General features: G+C 42.0%; 1 protein-coding gene across 6 annotated transcripts in view; it reads right to left on the bottom strand.

Moving 5' to 3' along the window:
• The window catches only part of LOC114651415 (macrophage mannose receptor 1-like), a 425,221-nt gene that overhangs the window by 269,056 nt on the left and 147,682 nt on the right, over window positions 1-8,483 (bottom strand). The window lies entirely within an intron of this gene.

Genomic DNA, 8,483 nt, shown 5'->3' with positions numbered 1-8,483 from the left:
TTGAGCAGCTGGCAGCTCAAGTGTCTATGCTAAAAAAAAATTTTGAAAAGATCACAAAGCATACTGGTAACAGTACTCGGACAGATGTCTGTGCACTGCCACAATTAAACACTCAGGTCTCAAGAGATAGTCCTAAAAGAAGATGTCAAGAATGTGCCCAGCAGGGAAAAGAATGGTGTACTCACTGCTTTCGCTGTGGTTTGATGGGACACAGAGCTGTTGGCTGTACTAAGAGATGGGAATCTGGAAACTGGGGAAGGTCACTGGAGAGGGGACAACCAGTGACCAACAGGAGTAACAGATCCCCCCAGATTGAGGCTCCCACAATGCAAAACACATATCTACTGCCCCCTAAAGAAAAACGTGCTGCCCAACTAATTGGGAGTCGCTGCATGGTCACGTGTGTAATCAATGGAATTCAAACACAAATGCTGTTAGACACAGGAGCACAGGTTAGCATAGTAGGGAGAGAGTGGGTAAGGAAGACATTGCCTGATGTTAAGATTCAGTCACTTGAGAGTTTATTAACAGGAAGTGCACTCTGTATTACTGCAGCAAATGGTACTGAGATTCCATTTGAAGGGTGGATTGAGGTGTCACTTCAGATACTGAGCTCCAGGCATGGGCAGGTAGCCATTGATGTTCCTTTGTTAGTAAGTCAAAGTCATGTTAACTGTCCACTGTTAGGCTTCAATGTTATAGAGGAACTGATCCGAGAGAACTGTGACCAGACCGATACCACCAGTCTTAGCGCACTGCTGAGTGAGGCATTAAACCTGAAAGGTGACACAGCAGATAATATCATCTCTGCAGTAGGAGTAAAACCTGGGGAAGCAATATCACCAGGTATTACAGTAAGGATGGGCAAAAAGGGGCTGGTTATCCCAGCATGTCAAATATGTCAAGTGAGATGTAAAATTAGGGCTTTGCCTAGACGAGGCACAATGACTTTTGAGCCACTAGCAGAGAATCATTGCCCAGAGGGCATTGAACTACTACCTGCCATTGTTGACAATCCAACTGGTACTTCAAAACTAATTACCATACCTCTCCAAAATTACACCTTACATGATATCTACCTTCCTAGTGGAACATTATTAGGCACTCTAGAAGAAATTATTGATATCTGGCCAGTCCTTCCCCCACCATCTGACCCAGTAATACTCAGCCAGCTAGTTGATGGCCAAGTCAATGCTGCACACCCAGAGTACAGTAGAGTTAATCAGGGAAGCAACAAATACAAGGTTACTGCTAGGGAGAAATGGAACCCACCAGTAGATTTGTCCCACTTAAAAGAGGAAGAACAAGAGGTAGTCAAGCACATGTTATATGAAGAATCAGATGTATTTTCATGTGAAGATGGTGAAATTGGTTGCATTCCAGATTTGAAGCTAAAAATCCACTTGAAAGATGATACTCCTGTGCAGAAAAGGTACAATGCTATTCCAAAGCCCTTATACAAAGAGGTGAAAGAATACATCCAGAACCTTTTGGACAATGGTTGGATAAAGAAGTCCACTTCGGCTTACTCTTCTCCAGTTGTCTGTGTCAGGAAAAAGGACTTAAGTTTACGTCTTTGTGTGGACTTTAGAGAGCTAAACCGTAAAACCATCCCTGACAGACACCCCCTGCCACGCATTCAAGACCTACTGGATAACCTTGGGGGCTACTCATGGTTTTCAATCCTGGATCAAGGAAGTGCATATCATCAAGGTTTCATGGATGAGGACTCAAGATCTGTCACTGCTTTCAGTACCCCATGGGGGCTATATGAGTGGGTACGCATTCCTTTTGGCTTGAGCAACGCTCCTGCAGCATTTCAAAGATGCATGGAAGGGGTACTGGAACAATTGAGAGATGAATGTTGCACTCCATATTTGGATGATGTACTTTGCTTTTCCAAAACATTTCATGACCATGTGGAAGACTTGAGACGGGTACTGTGTCGAATGAGAGAGCACGGAATAAAATTACGACCAGAGAAATGCGAGTTATTCAGACAACAAATCCGGTACGTAGGTTGTCTAGTGTCAGAAGAGGGGGTACAGATTGACCCTAAGGATTTGGAAGCAGTCCGACAATTAGTGGAAAAGGAACCCACAACAGTTGGAGAAGTCAGATCATTGCTGGGCTTCCTTAGTTATTACCGCTCCTTCATACAGGACTTTTCCAGGTTGGCAAAACCTTTGTTTGAACTTTTAAATGGAACTATTGGAAATACTGGAAAATCTAGCTTGTTGACTACAGTAAGAGGGAGGATAAAATCCAATGTACAGCTACCTTCAAGGACACCAGTTCAATGGACTAATGAACATCGTACAGTCATTTCTAAATTTGTGGATATACTCACCACTCCACCCATACTGGCTTTTCCAAATTTTGAATTGCCCTTTGTTTTGCACACTGATGCATCAAACGAAGGACTAGGAGCAGTACTTTACCAACAGCAGGATGGTAAACTACGTGTAATTGGCTACGGATCGAGAACACTCACCCCAGCTGAAAGAAATTACCATCTCCACTCTGGCAAGTTAGAATTTTTGGCCCTGAAGTGGGCAATCTGTGAAAAATTTAGAGACTATCTATATTATGCACCCACCTTCACTGTATATACTGACAATAACCCTCTGACATATGTTCTGAGTACAGCAAAATTGAATGCAGTGGGTCATCGCTGGGTTGGAGAATTAGCAGACTTTAACTTTGACATCAAATACCGCCCTGGGAAAGCAAATACAGATGCTGATACACTGTCCCGCTTCCCTGTGGATTTACAGGCCACTATCACTGAGTATAAGGAAACAATATCTCCAGAAGTCGTCTCAGCTGTCTGGCAGGGGGACAAAGCAGCTAAAGATAAAGAAGTGCCATGGGTGGCTGCTCTACAGTTCACCTCAATGGAGAACGATGTGTTGCCAGGAAGTGCTGATACAATCACACCAAATGATATTAGGGTTGCACAGCAAGAAGATGCTACCATCAGTGAAGTGATTAACCTCAAAAGCAGAGGATGGGGTCCAAATAAGAAGGACAAGGAACAAATGGGAACTGAAACAAAGAGACTGATACATGAATGGAACAAACTCACCATTGACAAGGGAGTACTGTACAGGCAAGTAGGAAAAAGAAAGCAACTTGTCTTGCCACATAAGCTGAAACCAGTTCTCCTTAAAAGCCTCCATGATGATATGGGACATATCGGATCTGACAAGGTGATTCATCTGGCCAGAGAAAGGTTTTATTGGCCTTACATGCAGCAAGAGATTGAAGATTATGTAATTCGACAATGCATCTGCATCAAGCAGAAGCACCCTAGTAACCCAGACAGAGCACCTATGGGCTCTATTACTACAAGCGAACCTTTTGAACTGCTGTCTGTGGACTTTCTGCATCTTGAGCCAAGTAAAGGAGGTTATGAATATGTTCTGGTTCTGATGGATCACTTCACTCGCTTTGCACAAGCATATGCCACCAAAAACAAATCTGGAAAAACCGCAGCTGAGAAGATTTTCCAAGACTTTATCCCTCGTTTTGGCTACCCTGCAAAGCTGCACCATGACCAGGGGCGTGAGTTTGAAAATAACTTATTTCAGAGGCTCCAACAACTATCTGGAATAACTCACTCCCGCACCACCCCCTATCATCCACAGGGGAATCCAGTAGAACGATTAAATCGAACTCTGCTTCAGATGCTCCGAACCTTGGAAGAAGAGAAAAAGTCAAAGTGGAAAGATTACCTACCACAAATTGTGCATGCATATAATTGTACAAGACACGAATCAACTGGCTATTCACCATTTTTCCTCTTGTATGGCAGAGCTCCAAGATTACCTATCGATTTGTTGTTTAATCTTACAACTGACAATGAGGAAACAGACAGCCAGGACTTTGTGCAAAAATGGGCAACCAAGATGAAAGAAGCTTACCAGATTGCTGCAGATAACAGTCGGAAAGCATCGGCCAAGGGTAAGCAGTATTATGACCGTACAGTGAGGGGCGCTATTCTTCAACCAGGTGACAGAGTCTTAGTCAGAAACCTATCTGAGAGAGGAGGCTCAGGAAAACTCCGTGACTACTGGGAAAAAGAGGTATGTCGTATTGTGGAGAGAATTAAAGACAGCCCAGTGTACAAGGTACAGCCAGAAGTTGGTAGCAGAACACCCCGGATACTACACCGCAACCTCCTGCTCCCTGTCAATGACTTACCTCTTGGAAAAGACACTAAATTGAACACAGTGAAAAGGAAAATGCAAAGACCAGCAAAAACAAATAGTGAGACACCAGACTCAGCATCTGATCACTCCGATGAGGAAGCAGAAACCTCATATGGCCCCCGTCGCTTGCCATGCTTTCCTGCACATGTCAGATCTGAGGTCATAGAATCTGAGTCACGCTCCAGGCTCACAGCCAAGGCCCAAGAGGACTACCCTGAACCACGAGAAACTGACAGAAATCCTTTGCAAGGAACATCAAGGGAATTAGGACTGGAAATGGAGACCAGTGTTGCTGAACCCCAGGTGGGGAATATTGATGAAGCAGTGGAACCCACAAATGGTCAAGAATACCTAGCAACAGAACACCAGAGTGACAGAGAAGGGGACACTTTAAGAAGATCGACTCGCACTGTCAGACCCAGAGAAGTATTCACATACCACAGACTGGGGCAGCCATCATACCAGCCTTGGAATCCTGGTGTCCATGCAGTTATACAGAATCCTAGGTATCTGTTACCAAGCCCCACCATAATGTATCCAGCATACCCAGAATTTGATTATTATGTTTGAAACACAATAGACACTGAACTAAAGGCCGAGCCTTTGGAGCAAGATGTCAGGAGACATCTCAAAAAAAAAATAGGGGAGAGTGTAATGGGCTATAAACCAGTGTTTTAAAGAAAAGGCAGAATTTCTGGAAAATTCTGCTACAGGTTATTGCTGATGGCTATCTACAGGACACAAATATTTACCTGTCTTGCTAAAGAGTCACCTGCTTTGAATAGTCAGACTGCTTTGATGTAGTATCTTATCTACACACAATGTGTAGATACAGAACTGTCTGCTTCCTTGGAAAATTAATGAGTTCTGGGGACATTGGTTTCTAATCAAGTACTCAAAGTAAATGTGTTTACACTATTTGTTATACAGAGTAAATTGGTTTGCACCATTGTTTTCACTGATTACCATGTTCATCTATGCAGAAATTGAAGCATATATATATTTCTGGGAAAAGGAGAATAAAGGTAGAAGAGAACAGAGAAGTATGGTCTGAGACTTGGGACTGCTGTCTGTTTCTTTTATGTTTTACACCATATTGCTGTGGCTACACCCTGTAGCAACAGTGGCTTGTACCTGGCCCAGGTTCCCCTAGGCCTGAGGTCGGTAACAGCTGCAAATCATAACTTGTTCTTAGGGTGCATGTGCTCCCTGCTGGAAACACTGATATAGGTTGTGTATCTTATTACTAATTTTATTTTACTTGTATATGTTTAACTGGTTGCGTTCAGTTATTTTTAACATAGTCTCTTGTTCTGAGTAGTCCCAAATGGGCCATCAACATAAAAAACATATGTTGACAAGTTTACTACTATGCAGCATGTCTTCCTCAAGGTTACTGCTATGGAGGAAGCTCCAAAAACGCTTCCTTCAGTTGCTGGTGTTAATGAACCCCAACATTCCACATCCTGAACATTTTTCTGGTGACACAACACAGTCAATGCAAACTGGATTTCGACCTTCAGCCTCACACAAATGCTAACAACAAAGCTAGAGCAGCTTTCATTGTCTTATTTCTCTTAGATAAGTCTTTTGAATGGACATCAGATCTAATATGTTAATAAGCATTGCTGTACTCTCTAACTGGAGACTTTTTTTAAAGGAATTTGCCAGAATTTATGATGTCCCTTATCGTAGTTGCCCAGTTTATAACACTCTATTAAAACTGAAAGAGGGTAACAAGCCAGTAGGGAATTTCATTATAGTGTTTAAAAATACTGACAGCTAACTCCAGTTGGGATGATTTTATACAGTTTTTGGAGTGACTTATTTAACAAGATTAAAGATGTATATGCCAAGTATGATCTTAAGGATACAGTTAATAAGGGGGATACCAGATGTGGGGGCTATGATTTTATTGGGGCAATCAAGGCATGTAGTTGCAAAATGTCCTAGACTGCAGAGAAACTGAAGAGCCAATGTCATATAGGGGTTTGTGATCAGCCAACAGTAACTTGTTTCTCCCTATTATGGTTAATATTAAGGAAACCTTGGTCTGTATTGATTCTGGCAATGTAGAAAATGTTATTAGTTTAGAGTTCACAAGAACTTGTGATTTGGAAATAAAACAGCTAAAAATGGCTCTTCGTGTTGCAAGCATTGAATGTAAACCTATTGAGGGGGGGATTTTTTTCAACAGTGACTTCTCCTACTACCTTGTTTGTAGGCTGTTTACATTCCGAGAGTAAGTGCAGGGTTTCCTTGGCTCAATATATGCTCTCTGATAATTCATTGGTAGAATAACAGAATTTGGTTGCTTACAGTTCTCAGTGTTTTAAAGGATGTTGTGACGGTGTGGGTTGCTCCACGCTACCCGGTGCCACCAAGAGCCTCTTTAACCCAAAACACTGCCGATAATGTTTCCGAGGGATGAGCTTGGCAAATGGGGACACCACACAAAGTGGGGATGGAGCAAAGTGATCAGTGCTTTTATTAAAAACAGTTCAACAATCAAGGTGTCCAAAAAGTGCAGTGCTTCAAAGATTGTCAATAAATAATTAATCCATAAAATGAAGTGTTCATGTGGAGGTTAGAATCCCATTAATAAAGAATCCATAAAAACAATGTTAAAACACAGGAAGCTGTCTTTTAAATACCAGATCCGTGTCCTTGACTTAATCCACAATAGGTTCTTGCAGCCAAGGAGGTGCCTATTCAGTTCAGCATACCTCTAGAACTACTCCTAGTCTCTGGCCCTTCTAGCCCTCCTAAACTATTTTTAATAAAAGCAATCTAGCACTTTTACATCATCCCCTTTGTTAATATGTGTTTGACATCATTTGCTCTTCTCATCCTGGCCATGACTATCAACGGTGTTGGGTCCAAGAGGCTACCACAATAGAAGAGGGACCCTGGAGCCGACTTGCACCGTCACAGGTGTATTCAGATGGTTATTTGTTCATCAGTTGTGCTGGGTCACATTAAAGGAAGAGCCCACCCAAAAATGTTATTTTTATATGTTAGTGTTTTGTTGTATTTGGGTCCTAGATGTCCCTATTTTCCCTTTCAGACTTTTTATTACTTGTCCCTAATCCCTTTTGTAGCCCTCATGTGTTACACTACCTTTTATATCTATAACCTTAGGTAAAGCACTATACAAGCAGAAGAGAAAGTTACACTGTGTAAATTAACTTTCCTACTAAGGTTACTAATTATTCCCAAAATGTAACTATGCTGTGTAAACTGAGTGTGACCAAAACACTACAGTAATCCCTCGCTATGTCGCGCTTCGACGTTTGCGGCTTCACTCTATCGCGGATTTTATATGTAAGCATATTTAAATATATATCGCAGATTTTTTGCTGGTTTGTGGATTTCTGCGGACAATGGATCTTTTAATTTATGGTACATGCTTCCTCAGTTGGTTTGCCCAGTTGATTTCATACAAGGGACGCTATTGGCAAATGGCTGAGAAGCTGCCCAATCAGAGCACATATTACGTATTAAATAAAACTCCTCAAATATATTGTGAGCAGGGGGGCTGTTTACACCCCTAGAGGATACAGACACTCCTCAAAAAACGCTGAAAGACTACCTTCACATTGCTCCCTTCCTTGCTGCTTTGTTGCGCGATATGCTTCCCGCATGGTGCTTCGCATACTTAAGGAAAACTCAAAAGCGCAGCAAGTGTGGTGGTCTGGGTCAGCTCCACGATCCCTTGTTGATTTCAGGAGTTTCTTGAATCTGGAGCTTTCGATAATATACCTGAGGATGAGCTGGGCAAATGAGGACGCACAGTCAGCAATGGGTTTGTCCAAGGTGGAAAACTGCTTTTATTTACAACAACAAACAAAATGTTCAAAAGTGCAGTGCTCCAGATCTGCATAAATAAATCATCCATAAAATCCTGTGTTCGTGGAGGTTAAAATGTCCAATAAATGTATGCTATAAAAATGAGGTGTGAATGAAGCACTTGATTGAGCCATTTTCATTTGCAAGTCAATATGCGATCAGTAAAGCACTCTATTCAAACTGAGCGGTGTGTGCATGCTCACATGAGCATCTGCACCCATTCACACTTCGCAAATGACCTCTTTCACACAGAGAGAACATGCAAACTACACACAGGCAAAGTATATAACCTGATTTGAACACAGGACTGTTGTTAAGTGCTGCTGCCTCACGGATCATCAAGCCCATCTATTTCAATTTCTATTACTGCAATTTCCAGAGTATGACCAATTAAACTTGACTTGGAAGATCAAAGCATCA

The sequence above is a fragment of the Erpetoichthys calabaricus genome, chromosome 1 (assembly GCF_900747795.2).
Source record: "Erpetoichthys calabaricus chromosome 1, fErpCal1.3, whole genome shotgun sequence".
NCBI classification, from domain to species: domain Eukaryota; kingdom Metazoa; phylum Chordata; class Cladistia; order Polypteriformes; family Polypteridae; genus Erpetoichthys; species Erpetoichthys calabaricus.
Note: the sequence above shows the minus strand (reverse complement) of the source record. Positions and strands in the feature narration are given on the sequence as shown.